Source organism: Corvus brachyrhynchos, unplaced genomic scaffold, assembly GCF_000691975.1.
Source record: "Corvus brachyrhynchos isolate BGI_N302 unplaced genomic scaffold, ASM69197v1 scaffold26, whole genome shotgun sequence".
In the NCBI taxonomy this organism is placed as follows: Eukaryota; Metazoa; Chordata; class Aves; order Passeriformes; family Corvidae; genus Corvus; species Corvus brachyrhynchos.
Window position 1 is genome coordinate 10720501 of NW_008239324.1, and position 18660 is coordinate 10739160.

At 42.4% G+C, this 18660-nt stretch overlaps 1 protein-coding gene across 2 annotated transcripts in view; it reads left to right on the top strand.

Moving 5' to 3' along the window:
* The first annotated feature begins 6475 nt into the window (after positions 1-6475).
* Positions 6476-18660, top strand: part of ZNF423 (zinc finger protein 423) — a 187448-nt gene continuing 175263 nt past the window's right edge. For both annotated transcript variants that reach the window (XM_017740842.1, XM_008638799.2), the window contains exon 1: positions 6476-6533. The gene's annotated coding sequence lies outside the window, so the exon portion shown is untranslated. The remainder of the gene's footprint in view (positions 6534-18660) is intronic.

The following is an 18660-nucleotide window of genomic DNA, read 5'->3' on the forward strand; positions in this document are numbered from 1 at the left end:
GTCATCGCCGCTGCATTTAATAACAAATGGGGCTGCTTCTCATGCTGCTACTACCCTCCTGCTGCAGATTTTTGTTTTGCAGACTCTTGTCTTACCGTTATGATGGAGAATCTTATCAGGGAACATCTAAGGTGGAGAGTGGGAAAGCCTTACAGCAAACTGAGAAGTGATCTGAACAGGAGGGGTTGGCTGGCTTCTGCTCAGAGTAGCCATTTCCAAACCTTTACCACTGCTAGTTGTGGCGGCAGTTCCCGGGGCTGTGCAGGACTAAGCCTCTCTGGGTAGCAGGCTCCGTGGAGCAGAGGTGTTCTCCTCTTTCAGTTTGAGGCATGAGCCTGTCCGCACCTCTCCAAAGGATGGGCTCTAGATGCACACGGAAAATACCAGGCTATTTAAGTGTAAAGGTTGTTAACACCCTTTGTGCTCCTGCCATGCCAAGCAGCTGGAAAGTGACTGCTTTGCAATCCCCGATCCACAAAGTTTTGAGCATCCTCAGCTCCTTTTGACTTTGTGGAAATGGAAGCTGCTCTGCATTTTGCAGGATTAAGAGGACTGTATCAAATCCCAGGCTGCCAGTGCTGTGGGATGAGTCGTGGCAGATGAATGGTGATCGGATGGGGCTATTCTGTGTCCTATGCTGATTTGGGAGCATGTAATTGCATATGATGGGAGGGATGGAGCAAAGGCTGGGTAGGACAGCTCAGAGTTTTGTGTCTGAAAGTGGCAAAGGAGCCTGAAGATTAGAGAAGATCACGGCGCTCCTGTGTGCGAGTACCGATAGCTAGGGCAGGAAAAGATGTGATTAATGTGTGACTGGCTTACAATGCGGCTTGGTGCTGGAGTATTTCTCTAGAGGGAAAGCTGTGAGTCTTGACACGCACATTACAGCTAATACACAGGCATCAGTGAGATTTCCCTGGGCTTATCTGAGAGTTCTGTCACCAACAAAACCTAAAAAAATCCTCCAACTAAAAAGTAGCACCAGCATTTTGTGCATTCAAGGTATTTTGTGCCTGGTGCTTTCTAAGGTTGCTGGCAGGTGAGGGAGTAGCCGTGATCCTGAATGCAGTGCTTGGTAACAGCCCTGATTCAGGAAAGTTCCCCCCATCAGCTGCGGGACATGCTTCTAATCCATTAGATTTCTTAGTAGTTCCTCACACTCTCACAGTTCCTGATGTTTTAGTTAGCGTACTATGGTGTTTTTATATTATGGGAAGTGTTAAACTGGTCCTTGTGGTCCTTGAAGCCTGTGTAATAGGATAAGGGAGCATACACATGCCATCTCAATTACTGAGGGGCTGTTGCTCACTTGTAAAGCTTGATTGCATCTAGAAATCAACATTTGGTGCAGAAGCATCTTACTTTGATAAGGTTAACTTCTTTCCTGGGAGTGATAAAGTGTTAAATAAGCACTGTGACTGTGAATGGAGTTCAGGTAATGGTAGCCCCATAAATAGATATTCTCACTCTTAGGGGAATGGATGCTGAATCCTTTCAGAAGTTTCTCTGAGCACAAAGAACTGAAATCTTTCAGCCTGCAGCACTCATGACCTGGCAATTAAATAAGCATCCTTGGAGAACATCTGAGACAAGCGGGCAAAATGCAAATATTTGGCATGTACAGGAGTGCTGTATTGTGATGTTGCCACTGCCCACAGTTCTTCCCTATGTCAGCCGTGTGCTTGTTCTGGCTCTTGCATTCAGGCCCCACAGTCAGCTGGAGCAGAACAGGGGTCTTCTTCAGACATGACAAGAGGGAGTCCTCCTGTGCTGGGGCAGAACAGGGAGGGGAGGCAGATGCATCCTTCCACTTCCAGCAATGACGTCCCTGAACCAGGCCTCAGGTGGGCAGTCCACAAACTTAACCATCTTTTGAGCTGACTAACAATAAGAATTTCTATGCTGTCAGACCAAGGCTATTTTTAAATCAAACCCAGGCTTCCTGAAGGGTATCAGCTTCATAGATGCCTCTAGATTTCAGCAAAGACATGGATTTTGTAGCAGGAACACGCTTTGCTGAGTTTCCTATAACTATCTCAGGATCATCACCTTGAAGGATGCAGCTAAAAAAGTCTCTGTTTGCAGTGTTTTATCTCTGTGTGCTGGCAAATACTATGGATCATTTAGAAAAGAGAAGGAAAAAAAAAGTTAATGCTTTAAAAGTAGAAATATAGTGCTGTGAGTGTTGATATCAAGCTGTAGTACTGGACTTGGAAACTTTTTCTTGCCCATTTTTTAAAACAAACTCCATAGCGATTTTGGCATGAAGAGTTCATGTGTGCCCTCTCTGTTGCTCAGTGTGTTGCACCTTGAGTGTTGTGCCAAAGATACAGGGAGTAGAGTGGGACCAAACTTTTGTCCTCTTGCTGTACTGTCTCTGTATTACTGAAGAAGTAAAACTATGCATTTCCAAAACATTTTAAGCTGATAATTCATATGGAGAGAGCAGATAGAGACCAGAGTAAGAGTGTACTTGCATAGCAACTTCTTTGTTCCAACCATGGCTTAATGTGCAGGCGTTTACACCATGTAAATTGGGCAGAAAATGAGCTGAGTTTTTGAAAGAAAATGGGAAGAATACAATTCAGCAGAAAACCATGTGAAGTGCATGTGTGAACATTCTGCCCACAGCTTAACAACAGCGATTTTGTGCGTCTTCATTTTCAATGCCTGCTATGAAATGCCTCCAAAATTTCAGGAAATGCTGAGCCTTCACTATCCTGCTGCCAGGATTCTTGAAAAGTAGTTAGAATTGATACAAGATCTCTAGTTGCTTTGGAAAATCATGGTTCTCTGTCTTGAATGATGCTGCTGTTTTCCTGTGGTTTTCCCAAGCTGCAGTGTTTCAGGCATGTGGGTGGCTCCTGCCCATGCTGAACATCAGCCTTGTGGACTTTGGTGTCCACACATTCAGAGTGATTAACTAGCACAGATGGAAGTGTCTAGACCTTGACTTTGATAATTATGTCTAGCATGTCTCAGAAAATGTATTTTCCTGCTAATGAAATGGGAATTATTCTTACTCTGCTGTGTATTTTGAGAGCGATTGTGTTGAATGATTTGTACGTCTTCCCTGGCTTTGTTTTGCCCATTACCACAAGTTAAGTAACAGCATCTACAAAGTGAGTGTTGATACACATGGTCACCCGAGCCAACCTAGGTTTCAAGGAATGATGGCAAAAATATTAAGAAACTGAAAATTCAGCTTAAGTGAATCTCTGGGTAATATTATGGACTAAGGGTGTTTTTGACTTGGTTCTCAAATAGTGAGACGTGGAAATCCCTTCACAGCCATAGCAGCCAAATCTGTTCTGGGTCCACTATGCCCTGCCAGAGAGGGCTCACCAAGTCCTAAGGCAGTCCCCGGGGGGCCTGTCCCCAGATGGGGGTCTGTGGGACTCCTCTGCCCTCTGTGCACAACATCATGTCCCCGTATCTCCAACCAGCCTGGGAAGCCTCCTCCTGCTTCCCTATGACTCCAGCAAAGACGTGCTACTGAGAGCAAATTTCAGCTGCGAATGCTTGGCTGTTGAAGTTGACTTTAGGAGGATGAAAACATTTTATTTCCTTCTGACTTCCATGGCTTCTGCTCACTGCTGAGGTTGAGGAAAAGCCAGCAGTGACACCACTTCAAATGCTGGCTCCTTAAATAACCATTTATATCCAGAAGATTAGGGCAGCCACAGAGGAACCTCTCAGCTCTCTTGGTTTTATGCCCATTATGGAGAGGGAGCAGAAGCACATGGAGTTTAGTGCCTCCTTGCAATTAAACTTGGTGTCTGTGACAAAGCCTGATCACCTATTTTTTGCTTCCGCTTCACAGATGCCATTTTCCATCAAACCTTTGGTGCTTCTTATTGGGTGTATAGACAGAGTCTTTTGGTCTTTTCTGGATGAGGCTGCTTTTGCTCCTTGTTTCTCTCTGCCTCCTGTCTAGCTGGATGGATGGATGGGTGGATGGGCAGGTGAGGATTAAGTGCTTGAGTCAGTTGATACTGCAATCAATTCCTCTTGGAAGAGACTTGGCTGTTACTTTTTCTTATGGTTTAGCCTCTGAAAGATGATATTTGCTTAAAAGAGTTAAAGGAAAAAGGAAAAAGTAAGGGGAAAGGTGGTGGTAGTGTTGTGAGCAGCAGCTGCAGGGCGATGTGTCTGTGCCTAAGCTCAGGAGGCTCCATCCCACTGGCCTCCTCTTTCCATGGATATGCAGCACTGTCAGCTCTGTGGTGGGTCTGTGCAAGTAGACCATGACTGCAATAATATAAAGTGAATTTCAGTGCTGTTGTCTCCACGTGTAAGTTCTCTGTCCCCTTTTCAGTCATTAGGGAGCAAAGCAAATTAATGCCAACAGAGGCTGATTCAAACCTTTGCCCTCATTTAAGGGATTCCAAAAACCATGGTTTTGTTATGTGCTGGAGCCAGCTGCCCTAGAGCAGCTCAAGGACTGGAGCAGTCTTTGGTGTTTGACCAACATGAAAGTCAGTGTGTTGCTAAAATTGTCAGTGACCAGTGCAGATCCATATACTACTCCTTGACTAGAACCAAATTTATCTCTTTTATGTATTTTTAGCAGACTGGGTTTTTTAAATCTTTCCAAGACAAAATGTAAAGAAAAAATAAAAACCTCAGCATAAAAGCAGTAATATAAAAAACTCTCCAAGCAAAACAACCAAAAAGCAGTCAAGTATAAAATAAAATTAAAACATTCCCCTTGTCTGTTTTGAGTCAGGTACATGAATTTCCAACTTGGCTTATTTAGTTTTGGAGCAAAAACCCTCCCAGGTGTATATAGATTTTGATGTTAAAATGAGGCACGCACTTGTGTAAGACTGAAATGGTATTTTGGATAACTGTGTCCAGAGTTTTTCTGTTATGAGATGGGTAAAAATGGGAACAAGATGGTGGCTTACAGAGCACAAAATGGTAGGTGAGCCCTCAGGAGGGAGCACGCACCAGCCAAGCCGCCTCTGCCACCATCAGGGAATAGGACCAATAATGGCTTCAATAAGCTTCTAGCTTTGCCTCTTGTTTTTTCTCTGTCATTCTCGAATTTAATATTATGTGACACGGCCTTTATGCTAACATAGACTCTGAAAAAAGTCTAACCAAGTCTCAAGTATAATTTCTCCAAAGAAACGGCTGAATTTCATGCTTCTCTGTTACTAAACACGCAGATTTAAGAAAACCAGAGTGGTTCCCCTCTATGGAACACAAATTTGTTTATGGTTTGAACACAAAGTTACATTTTTCAAGGCACTGCCTATGTAAATTATATTCTCTGTTCCTAATGCCATATGATGCTATCACTAACATCAACTCGATGCCAGAATTCCACAGTGGATGGGGGGAAAAACTGCGATGAAAGCATAAAATCAAGACTCTTGTGATGCAAATGTCAGTGTTCACTGGAGCAGGTTGGCCTGAGCGTACAGGGCTGGTCAACAGAGGTTGTGCTTGTGGCCTTGCAATATGGTTTGGATTCCAGTTGCAGAATTCTACAGAATGTGCATTTGAATCCAGGATAACATGGGTGAAAGGGTGAGAGATTGTTCAGTGCATGGACTAAATAATTTTAATCAGAAAAAAAAGACTTATAATTTAGATTTGTTTGGTGTCAGGGTGACAGAGTGGGCAGGTGATGATGATAAATTTTTGCAATTCAGAAGAAGAGTTTCTGCAGTTATCACTTTCAAATGCCCATTCTGATATTAGTGTAACTACCACTGATTTCAGTAGCAACAGGATCAGGCACTTTTTTACCCAGCTTGTTGTTGGCTGTTCTCTTAGTTATTTTTAAGAATGTAAGAATCAAGTGGTTTTTATAATTCTTAACAGGTAGAAGGTTTTAGCTACATCACTTGCAAGTGCTGAGCATCTGGCTCTGACAGCTTTCACAGCAACAACAAACCTTAAAAGCAGTTATTTGTGACTGCCATATCACAGAACGTGGTTCTATATCAAAATAGTATTTTTTAATTCTGAAAAACTGTGAAGATATTACTGGGTTCTGAATATGGCTGATATGTTAGTATGTTAGGATGACATAAGCCAGGCAATTTTCCCTTCACAGGACAGTTCTTTACTATGATCTGTTGAAACATTCATTTCAAAAACAACCTCTATATTTACAATGGCAATTTTGCACATGCAAGTTGTAAATGTACAGAATTTCAAATGTGAACATTTACCAGGTAGTGGTGTTTAAACATCTATTAAAATTTCACATGAACTTACTGCTACCTGTTGAGGAATAAACTGCAAACACAAATCCCATATTTAGGTTAAAAAGTAGAAAAAAATCTCTTTAGTAAATTTCTATCTTCTGAATTATTTTATAGAAAGCAGTAAGTTCTTTTTCAGCAGTGAAGAAGTCTGTTTTAATACATAATGTCATGCTGGACCTAGTTTTCTGATGACTTTGCTTTCCAGTTGGTTTGTTTTAGCAATCACAACTTATTTTTATTCTTTTTCAGTTGAAGAGGGTGAATCTTCAGATTTTGCTTTGACCTGGGACTCGTCAGTGACTCAATCAGGTAAATATTTTAGGTTCTTCTGATTGCAAAAACTGCCAGAAAGCTGCCAGGCTTTTTACAGGAACTGTATTTTGTATGTCACATTCCTGTCTCAAATCCAAGACTACCCACTGCAACACAATTTTTATATCAGTTCCATATGGTCAATAAAATCTATTACACACAGAGACTAATATACTCTTATCCTCCAGAGAGCCATTCTTTCTTCTTGTGGGCACACTGAAACGGGTTGTGATTTCTCCAGTATAACCACTTTGAAGTTTTCTGCAATGGGCACTGTTACACATTCATTCCAATCTAATTACATAAAAGTTGCTTTAATAGGAATTTTAAGCATCGGTCTCAACTGGAATGTGTGTATTTCTCCTCTCAGAGGAAATTGGAAAGTACTGTCAGGGCTGGAGAATAAAAGTGGTACATCGCCATGGTAGAAAGATTTAAAATTTGAACGAGCTTTTGGTCTGCTTGACAGTAATAAACATGTGTCTGAGGCTTGTTCATCTGTGTTAGGTCAATAATTTGAATAAGGAGAGGCCCAAGAAACTGAACAGGATAAATCAAGTTTGTCTGTGTAATATGTATTGGTAATACAAGCATGAGGATAAATGTCAGATTAGATTGTGTTTAAAGTAACTAGCCACATCTCAGTCACTGTGCCCCATGTAAAGATATTTTGCTGCCTGTTTTTAACATTTATGAAATGCTTAGAATAATTTTGATTTTGAAGCCAGTAAGTCTATTTCTGTGCTCTCTGCATGTTGGACTGTGCAATGGTATTCTCTTAAAAGCTCACCAATGACATGAAAACAGCTCAGAAACTGAGCAGTAATGTGAAAACCAACAATGATGTTGCATTCCCGGTTAGATGGGTTTGTAAGAGTCACAGGGAAACTGGCTCCCAGGAGGCACTTTCTTACTGAAGTGAGCATCTGTCTGGTCTCGAAGGCACAAACTGCCTTTGCATGGCACTTCGTGGCCTTTCACTTTGTGCCCACTGTGCTCTCAGTTGCACTGGGTGCATCTTCTCTGGGCGCTCTGGCTGTTTGGAGGGGTTTGTGTTTTCACTAGTCTTTGATAGCAAATATTGCTGCTGCTGCTGCAAACCCCCAGCTGTGATGTCAAAGGCCCCTTTGTGCCTGGAGCTAACGGTGCATGAAAAGAGCGCTCGCCAGCTCTCTTGCTTGACCTTCATCTCAAACAGCAGTGGAGTGGAGTTACCGGTGTTATCTATCATGAGTCTTGAAGTGTATTAAATTCAAAATAGGTTAAGGCTCAAAACAATGACCAAAAAAAAAAATTTCTGTGCACAGCAGAGTTAATTTGGGATTTCTGTTGGTGTTGGTGACTATGCCTTAAGTAAAAGACAGACTGTGGAAGGCTTTTACCAAATTAGTAGAGTCTCCATTTTTCTTCATTTACTCCCACAATTATAGCTCTCATTCAAGATGTCGGATGTGGGATAGAATGTATTGTATGCATGATTTATGGCAGCTTAAGGAAAATGTGTGTTAATTGGGGGATTTTTTTCTTAATACATTTAGCAGCTACAGATGTCAATCTTGTATGTGTATAAAGATGTAATACCATATCCTGTCAAGACAGGATGCAGTACATGAGACACAAGTTGCAGGCTAGAATGTGATTGAGGAACTACACAGAAAAAGCTTAAAAAGCCCAAGTTTGTGGTGGTGTGGCTGCGTGAAGTCACTGGCTCTTGTGTGGTGTGGCTCCACAGCTATATTCAGTAACTGAAACCAGTCCCTCAGTCCCAGTGTGCGAGACTTTCATTATGTTCTTTTATGATCTTCCTGTTTGCATTAGCTCCAGTAGTGTGATGCTGAAGTTCAATAAAGGGTGAAAAAACATGCTTCAATTTCTTGTTTCATGCCCCTTCCTTCCTTGGCCCAAAATGACAAAATTGCCTCCCCTTCTTTGACTCCCCCAAAAGAAAAAAAAACCCAAAAGGCCAAACCTGGGACTTGTTAACTCTGAAACATTTGCCAGATGTTTCAAATTAACATATTTCTCTCCCTTCTTCTCCTGTATGTGTTTGTACATCTCTGTGTGTGTGCAAACACATACAAAATGACTTCTGAAAAATTCTGCTGGCACTCTGCACAGCTGCTGTGGGCTGGGGGAGTCATGGTCCCAGGGTTGGGTGGTATGTAGGAACAGCAAGAGCTGTTACCGGTAGAATGTAAACTTTAAACTTTTTAAAAATATATATTTATATTTTTCTACTAGCAAAATATTTATATAGGTGCATCTGTGGGGAGAAAAGGAGCTTTTGCTGCTGTATTTTGTTCGTCTAACCAGTAGAAGCCGTTCTGGAAATTTTTTCTGTAAGCACGAGCTGAGTCTGCATTCATGGGTCTTGTCCAGGTGGCTGTGATGACCATGGTGTGCCAAATGTCCAGGTGGCTCTGATGTCCTTGGTGTGCCAAACATGGAGCTCCAAGCTTGGTGTCTCCTGATGGGGCTTCTCTGCCCCTGACACGTACTGAGGGTGCACAGCCTGTGCATCCCTGACCAGATCATGGCACTGGGCAAGGGGCTGCTCATGGGAGCTGCTTAGTGCAGCTCATGGAAATTTGGCTGTGAACACCATGGTAACGGAAATGCTGTGCTCAGATGGGTCTGTCTGGTGATGGCTTGGTACAGGACCATCCTTCTTTCTCTGGCAGAGTGTGTGCACAAGTTGCTGTCTTCTCTCATGTAATTGCTTGTTCCTGGTGAAACCTACAAAGGCAAAATGCTTTGCAGGAATCCAACCCATGGTGTAGTTGCACTGAGGAATTTATTTCAGTGCTTCAAATAAAGCTAGAAATAGTGTATTTTTTTTTTTTAATGACAACAACTTAAAGGCTGTACATAATAACTTAGAGAATCAAGAAAACATAGACGCAGAGGCTACCCTTGCACCAGGGTGAATAATCTGAGTCTCCACTAGTCCTGTTTAACAATGGGCATATAGCAAATTTCCTTCCTCTTCAAGTTTTGTAAACATTTTTTCCTTAATGTAAAAGGAAGAAAAAAAGCTTTTCCTTTCCTCTCTTAATCCAAGGACTTAGTTTGTTGTTAAATAGATGGTCAGGAGTGTTTTGCTGTGTAAGAGGCAGTGATGTTTTCTGTTCCAGAGGAGCTGTGTATCTGAGGACTCCTTCCCCTGTTTTCCCCCCCTTAACAGCACATGCAGCTCTTGCAGCCTGTCTGTACTATTCCAAAAGTGTCACTGGGGGTGGACTGGGCAGGGTTGCTGGGGGCCAGGCAAGTGCCCACCTCTGCTCTGCAAAAGGAGTTCTAGCTGCTTCGAGGCCAAGATGAAAATAAGATTCAAGACTTGCAAAACAAAGGTCCGGTCAGACAATGCTGCATTTCTGTTGCAATACATCACAAGGGTATTATCTTGAGGAGCAACAAGGGACATTTTAAAGAAGTAAAAAGTCTTAGTAAATATATAGAGAATTTAAGGCATTTTAAAGACCTATGAAAGCATTTTATATGGGAGTTGCTGGGGAGTTTCTCATTAGCCTGACTGTGAGGCCCCAGGGAATCTTGGCTGAATTGTCTGGGGCAAACAGAGCAGATTCTGTCTTCTCCTCAGGAGCCTGCAGACCTAAAAGCCTAATTTTTTTGTGTCTGCTTTTGAGGTAGCTGAAGGTATCTTGTTTTTCTCTGCAGCAATGTGTTACAGTACTGATCAAGAAAGAGTTTTGGAAATAGGGAACTGTGGACTGTGGTCTCAGTGCTGGGGACAAATAGCACTGGGTTTGTCTCTGTGCTCAAGTGTTTGCAGAGCATGGGTGTTCTTTGCAGTGTTTGCAACAGGAAAGGCCTCCCAGTGCCCAACCATCCATTAGCACATAACATTAGTGTAATTCAATTATAACATTCCAGAAATCATAAAAATAAATTACAGGTTGGTATTCCCCGCTTTCCCCATTAGCTCCAAATTTCCTGTCCCTGCCACTGAGCTCGCAGCAGCAGCTGGGCACACGTGTGAGGGACATGTTAACACAGCACAGCACGGGGAAAAAAACCAAAACACAACATTTTAGGACACAGCTATTTGATGTTTTTCTGTTAAGATTTCTCCCCTGTGCTTTTTTTTATACAGTACACTGCTTTAGATTTTTAATTGTCTTCTGCAATTTCTTTTGAAGTTTCCCTCCTTTAAGGGAAAGAAAAGGGGAAGCAGCAGCTTTTCAGAAATGAACCACAAAATAAAACCACTCTGTGGTCACTCCTTTTCCTCTCTCTTATGCTTTGCATGGCATCTTCCAGCTATGTAAATCAAAATTTTCACTTGGTATCTCTAGAAGAGCAGCATCTTGACACAATTTGGAGACTTATTTTTTCCACAGGGCTACCAGAGCCCATGCTGGGGTGTTTTTAACGCTGTCTCTGCTGCTTGGGGCTCGCGTTGCCTGTTCCCTCCTGGCTGCTCCCTCTGTTCTCCTCTTCTTTCTGTCTTCTGATCCCGGTGCTGCATTGTCTGCTCCCAGTGTTGAGGGTTTCTGTTCTCCTCTGTTTTTTCGAGTTTGGTTTAATTTTGGCTTCCTGGGGAAGCTGGGGTCTCATGAAGCAAACAGAGACTCACTGCCACAAGTATTCTTGTCTTAACTTTTTCCCATTTTCTGCTTAGTGAGATAAATAACAGAAAATGTGTTCTCCCACCTCACTTTTCCCCTTGGGGAGGCCTGTTTTGCCTACGCAGCTGCTTGCCTCCTCAGCTTTCCTCCAGCACCCTGGGCTTGCATGATCCACTGCCTGGTGCCCAGGACCAAGAGCACCATCCTCACAGAGCCCCATCCCTTGTGTGGTGTCCCAGGATCCAGGGCTGTCCCTGCCCTCTGCCTGTGGACATGGGCTGTGTCAGCAGCAAGTCAGGGTGCTCAGAAGAGAGAGACTCCACAGACACCAAACTGTTTTTCCCTATTCCTACATGGATCGGATTTTCTCATTTAAATTCTAAATGCAGAATGCTGTAAAACACAACGTGAAATTCCGTAATCTCTGTTGCAGAGCACTGGAAAGGTCAGTTGCAATTCAGAGCACATTAGAAACTTGATATTTTGCAAGTACTCTGAAATTACCTGTCCTGAGTACCTTTACAAGCTCAGATATCTTCTAAAACCTGATTTCATTGGTAAATCAGTATGAGAAGATACTGATTACACTGGGTAAGGATTTCCAAAGAAATAAATCTTTGAATTTAGCAAAAAAACTTAAGAGACTTTGATAACTTTTTTAGTTGAATATTTTTTTTAATATACTGTGAGATGTCAACTGGTTGGCTTTGCTATGTTGGTTTTAAAAATGGCATCCTTGTCCCTGCATTGACCTGTGAGATGCAGCCCAGTCAGTACAGTATGAGGTTCTCAAAATTTTAAAGATCTGCTCTGGAAGCATCCAGAACCCAAAAAAATGCAAACAAGAAATAAAGCTTGGAATGTTTGCAGCTCAGGTTACTGCATTCCCCACTTATTATAAGTTGAAATTTTATTTTCCTTGGTAACGTGTGGATTTTTACGGTGTCACATTGTAATGTGTCCTTTACAAGAGAAAATAAAAACAATTCTCCTTTCCTAATTATAAAATTTATTTTTTAACATTCATATTTTACTATTACCAATATCTAAATATTTTATTAATATTTAGATAAATACTAATTTATATATATTTGTATACATATTTAAAGAAAGTACTTTTGATAGTGTTTTATCAAACAGAAGATGAAGCAATAGAAAGTACCTGATACTCAGATAATGTGGTGGATGAACATCCCAGACATTTTTGTACAAGATTTTTGTGGCTGGATAAAACAAAAAGAAACAATATAAGTAGTTGTAAACAGTTTCCAGATTCCTCTGTTTGTAGGAGCTCACGGCACAACTCTGTTTCTGCAGTCATGAGGGCTTCCTGTGAGCAAGCCTCTGCTCCCAGCACTCCTGGGCTCCTGGGAAGCGGCATGTGAGGCTGCAGGAGGCTGTTGGCTGGAGTGACAGGGAGGTTCCCAGGAGTCCCTGAAGTCCAGCCAACATTGCACAGCTGTAGCACCTTCAGGGAAAGGAGAAGTATAAAAATGGGATTTGTCAGCGCACGCAGTGCAGCGTGGCCCCAACACGTGCGTGTGCCATGGAAACAGCCGCCCCGCCAATCTGCCCGGGCGTCTCTGGTGGAGCGGCGCCGTAGGTGTTCCCCTCTTGTTTGGGGAGGGAATCTCCGGCAAGAAGGAGCAATCTTCAGATGTGAACACAGCATGGGTGTCAGTATTTAAATTAGAAGCACACACCTGTGTATTATGGCGTTTCCTAGAAAATACTTACTATTAAAAATGTTAATTGGGAAAATTATAGCAATAGCACAGAGGAGGAGAATTAATTTCCATGGTACAAGAGGCGAGGAAAGAAGAGCTCATTTCAAAGTGAGCTATCGAGTGCTCCCCCTACCCCATCACCCACCCCTTGCCAGACTTTTTAAACAGACCAGCTTTCCAACATGCATTGTCTTTAAAGGAAGCTGAGCAAGTGTAGTGCATGGCAGCATGTCCTTGGTGCCCAGCTTCCCAGTGCCTAAAGCCAGCCCTCCTAATTGCTACAAGCTACATCTGTAAAAGGGAGGATTTCTGGAGGCTGCAGGGTCACAGCCCCACCTGGCCTTGCAGATAAGGCCCCAAGGACTGGTGTGCACTGGGATGCCAGTAGTGCATCAGGACTGGTAATGGGTGGCAAGCTTTCAGTTAAATCTAGGAGTATCTCTGGGTCATCGGGATAACCTCATCTGAAGTCTTGTGAGCTTGGTATATGTGCTGGCAGGGAGTTGCTGTGGCTTTGGGGATGTTCCCATAGGGTCTTCTACCAGCAGCATCCTGCCAGAGATACAAACATGCCACCCGTACGAAGGGTTGCATACTGATGTTGTGAGGTGGGCAGGGAATAACAGGATTTTTGTCCCTGTGACAAATGGTGCTTTTTATTTAAAGGTGTGCCTGTTGGCACTTTATCTGGTAGGAGATTGTAACACTGTTTCATTTCCTAGCACTGACTGAAGGAGGTCAATCACTTTCATGGGTGGATCATCAGGAGCAGCTTTCTTGGCTCTCCAGGGCTTGCTTGGTCTCCCCCAGGCATGAACATCCGGCTGAAGGATCTGCCATTGAGCTGGAGTGAGCAGTGGAGGCGAGGAAGGCACAGCATAGTACCTTCCCATCTTCTTCATCTCTTCCTGTGTTTCTTTCAGTGGCACTACCTTGTTCTCCCTTGCTGCCCAAGCAAAGGGCTGTGATTAGATAACCATTTTTTGTGTTTTTGAATAAAAGTTGTATCTGTTGTTTATGATAACTTTCAGGGACACAACTAGGAGTAATGGGCTAAGGTAAAGCAAAGGAAATGCTGGGCTGAATATCAGGAAACCTTTCCAGGTAGTGGGATCTAATAGCCTGGTATTATCTTCCATTACTCTGGTAACTAGACTGGACAAAGTGCTTGAAATTACACTGTAGGAATGGTCTTACATTAGCAGAGAGATGGATAAGATCACCTGATAAATCCTTCTCATCTCTAATTGATCCAATTCTGCTGCACTCTGGATTTGCTAATCTGCAGATTTGAGCAGACAGAATGGTCAGGCAAATTGTGCTTTCTAGAGCTTATTTCAGTAAATATTTTTATGTAGGATCTCAAAGCACTTTGCAAATGCTAATTAAGCCCCCCAACCTAGTAGGAAGCCTTCCTTGTGCCACTTATCCACACTACTTTGCATTATGCAGCATGCACAATACTGCAGGTTGACCTTCCCCAAAGGGCTCTGGCTTCGGAACTCATGGGCACTTGCCAGCCCATCTTGCTTTGAATAATTTCTGCAGGTCAGTGGCTTTGCTTTTCCAAATCTACCTTTCCTGGCTAGTGGGAGTGGAAGAGGATGAAACCATGCTGCCGTAGGAAGCAATTGCAGTGGGTTTCACCTTTGTGAAAGCAGACAGCTGGAGAGTTGAACAGAAGCCTCCTGGTGAACAATTTCTTTGGTTTTCACAGAAACTTGTTCTCCTTTGACTAGTTTATACTTTGCAGTTGTAACTGGTAGCTCAAAGCTTCCAGCCTGAATAAATGTAGAACAAGAATAGTAGAATATATTATGTTAGCCTGTTGTTTAAACAAGAAAAATCAATAAAATATAATGACACGGTGGTGTGTGATAGCAAGGGCTGTCAGCAGGATAAATAACGACTGCCAGGTTTTGTATAATTCTAACGCTGCCGGCTCCCCAGTTGGGAGCTCGTGTCGGACAGTGCATCCGAGTTCTTGCCATGAGGCAAAGTCTAGGGTAGTATCTCTGTCCATGGAAATCCCTTTTAAAGTAGCCCAGTCTAATAATTCCCGAACTGAGTTTTCAGGAATGGAGGTGCGCAATATGCTAAACACACCTTTCCAGACCAGTTCGACAGCATCGTTCTGTGAGCCGCTGTTCGCCATTTCTCAGTTCTGTCAGACCTCTCGGTCCTGGGGGTGAAGGGGAACAGCGTACCTCTGGAGGAATTCGGCTTGGCTCGCAGCAGCAGGACACGTCAGAGAGTGCAGATCACGTCGGGGTCACCAGATATTACCGCAGGCCTGGTTCCTACGGTATATCACCGTGTCCCTCAGCCATAGGGAGGAGGAGAAGATCCAGCAGGCAGGAATTGTGCAGCAAGATTGATTTATTTAATTATTTTACAAACTCTTTTATAGACTTTTTCTTCACAGTCTAATTGGACAAAGGACCAGCCACCCCTTGGGGATGATTGGCCAAAATCCTAAAACATCCATTATCAAAATATTTTCCACTATACCATAAACAAGACTTTTCAAGGTTGCAGGTGGCTTGGTTGTTTACATTCCCTGCTACCTCTTCTGTGAGAGAGAAAAATCTCTCACGGACTTAGAAAATAACAAGAAGATCCTCACTAACAGCATTTTTGTACCTACAGTGGTGGATCCCCAGTAATCATTCTTCTTAAGAAAAAAATAAATCGTGGCAGTGGTGAGAATGGGGTTTTATAAATAAGGTTGTAAAAGAAGAAAAATAAATGGAATAAACAAGCTGCACTGCTTTGCATTCTGCGCTAAGAACATTGATATGAAACTCTGCAGTGAAGAAATGCATGAAATTTATGATGCTCTGCCCAAAAAATCTTTGCTTATTCAGTACAGGAAACTAGAATCATTTGGGTTGGAAGGGACCTCTAGTGGGTCTTGCTCAACATTGAACTGACTTGTAAAAGTTTTGTAGCCTTTGCCATGGTATTTTTGGTTAAATTGTCTTAAGCTATTTAGCTTATCATGGACCAAGAGTCCAAGTATTGTTACTGTAGTATAAAAATGTGTAGCAAACAGAAATTAAGGCCGTAATAGAAGATATGTTTGCATTTCTGTCATTTGGTGTCTAAAGTAGCCTTTTTCCAGTCTCACTACAAGGAATTACGATGTCACTGTCAAAGTAAACCAAGCTTATCTCATAATCTTGCATTTGTTGTGTATAAATTCAAATGAGAAAACTGTTAAATGGGACCATTTATAATGAGATTTGAGATACCCTATAGCTCTCACTTGGAGACAAGTGACCTTTGTCTTCTTTGGGGCTGAGTAACAGTGCGATGAAGATTTAATAGATGTGTGCGGAGACCTGGCAGGAGATTGGGGTGTACGTGGAAGAGGCACTCAATGTGTCTTGCTCTACATATTTTTGAATTCCTTGCACTTGGGACTGGAGTGCTGCCTGTTGGTGTGTGCTGCTACCCATGCCTCCTTTCTCCCTTGGATGGCTTTGGTGTTTGTTAGCAGAAATTATTAGACAGTTACAAAATACTAAAGAGAAAAACCCACACACTTTGCCTGGAAACAGTCTGTGTTGCATATAACTCTGACAAGATCAAGCCTCTAATTAAATTATCTGGCACGTGGGCAATTCTGTTCCGAGATCTGCTGAGCTAATGTGTAGCCATTAGCTCATACAGCCACCAACTCAGAAATACCAAAGAGACAATTTACATAGGGCCACAGCGTGTTTTAAAAAATTCTGGTGAGTTGTGAAGCCTGTAATGTTAATTGCCAGTTAGCACATTGTAATTGCTGTAATTATTTGCAAGTAAAATGATGTAAGGGACTTAACATTGTACTTTTCTTTACCACTTCACATGTTGGTGATCCACTAAATCTCCTACTTAAGAGTTTTGCTGGTTATTTTAAGAGCTTGACAGCCACTTGCTGAGGTCTGATCTCACCCACAAGCTTGCCATTCTGCCTGTTGGCTTTAATACTGAGCAGTGGCTCTCTGAAGTCTATATTAAAAAAAAAAGGCAATAAAATAATAAATGCAAATGTCTGCTGCTGACCAGTGAGAGCATAGCCAGCCCTGCAGCTGGCCATGCTGGAGCCCAGCTGGGAGAGAGCCCTCAGCACAAATTGCCAAGTCTATTGCCTCCCACCGCCACTCTGCGGAAGTGGGCCAAAAGCTCCTCCGTATGGGATTAAAGGGATGTGTAATAGATTAAAGATCAAAAATGTTAATTAAGAAATGGTCTTTTCTAATAAGATGCCTTCAAGGGCATGGTACCAAAAATGAGGCAATATCTCATTTTGGCAACAGCTCAGGGTTGTAATGAAGCTGGTGTGGGGGGGGGGTGGTAAGGGGAGAAAGAAGGGACACCTCCTATTCAAGGCAACTCCTTCAGAAGGAGTAAATCAATTAGCAGTAAAAACGTAAACATGTGAGTCAGGATGACATTAGTCTGAGTGGTGCTGAACAACATGGATTTAGAGGTACGCATTTTAGCTTGGCCTTTCCTTGAGGATAAGTTGGTAGTTTGTGACTGATAAAAAAGGACTCCTTCAGTTTACTGGTGTTTAAGCATCAGCCTGGTAATTTGGCTGAAAATAACCAGTCTTGTTGAAAGCTTTGATGCATTTGCAGTGAATCTGTTCAATATATTTTAGTGATGTAATAATCTAGATCTAGAAAGTTCACCACCTTTGTTACTGGATTGAAATTTGTAAGCGTAGTGTTTGGGTAAAGGCTTATTTCTCTTAAGGGGAGAGCCACCATTCTGAGCCCTCGTGTTTCAGGCTCCTGTGGGGGGGGGGAAGTTTATGTTTTACAAATAAACTGATATGCAAGTGTTACTTATGTGTTTCAAACCCAAAAGGTGCTTTTGAGAGCTGTGAAATTTTATTGCATCATTATGACTAAAGAAAACACACTTTTCCTTAAACTTGAGCAGTCTAGTCAGTGAGTTCACTGTTACATTTTCTTAGTAAACTCATCAAAACTCTAAAAGGAAAACTTGGATGTTTGGCAGTGCTTTTTCCTTGTGGTAGAATGATGGGATTACGCATGCCACTTCATCCCACAGTTTCCCCTCTGAGCGCCTTGATACTGCAAGCTGCAATATTTCTGAAGCAAGTTATTTGCCAGCATAAAATGGCGGGAACCTGCAGGCAAATTTCTTCCTATTGGTTGGAAGTTTTTGCTTGTGTAAAGAAAACCACTGGCATGGTGAGATCTCTGTGTAGTGTGTGTATGTGTTTTAAGGCTCTGACTGTTGTTTGCACCAAAGCCAGAGAGGATTTTCAATTTGAGAGAAATATGGTGGGAAGGCGCTTGCTGGCCATGTCCCTCTGTGCATATAGTGAGCTGGGGCTGACTGAAGCACCCTGGTAGAAAAAGCCCTCTGACAAGGGTTTGAAATTTAGATCTGTGTATATTTTATTTTAATCTATTGTGTCCTCCTTGAGAGGAGGAATGATGGTTTTCCCTGGTTTTCCCCTGAGAGGTTTTTTGGACTCCTTGAGCTGGGCATGATGTAGACTTGTGCTTATTGGTATTTAGCTTGGATAGGGGCTATAGGTGACTTAAATGACACTAAATTCCTGTGCCCTGACTTTGTCAGATGAGTAAATACAAATGGAGATAGTGGTTGTTTCCATTCACAGAAAGAAAATTGGAGAACTATTTCTTTCTTATTCAAATAAGATGTTTTTGTGGTTTGTAAATGTATTGTTTTGACAGACTGATTAGTTTCATCTTGATTTCACTTATGGTTTTTGTTAAAAGAAATGTGTAACTTGGTCTTGAATTAGCATTCTCCTAA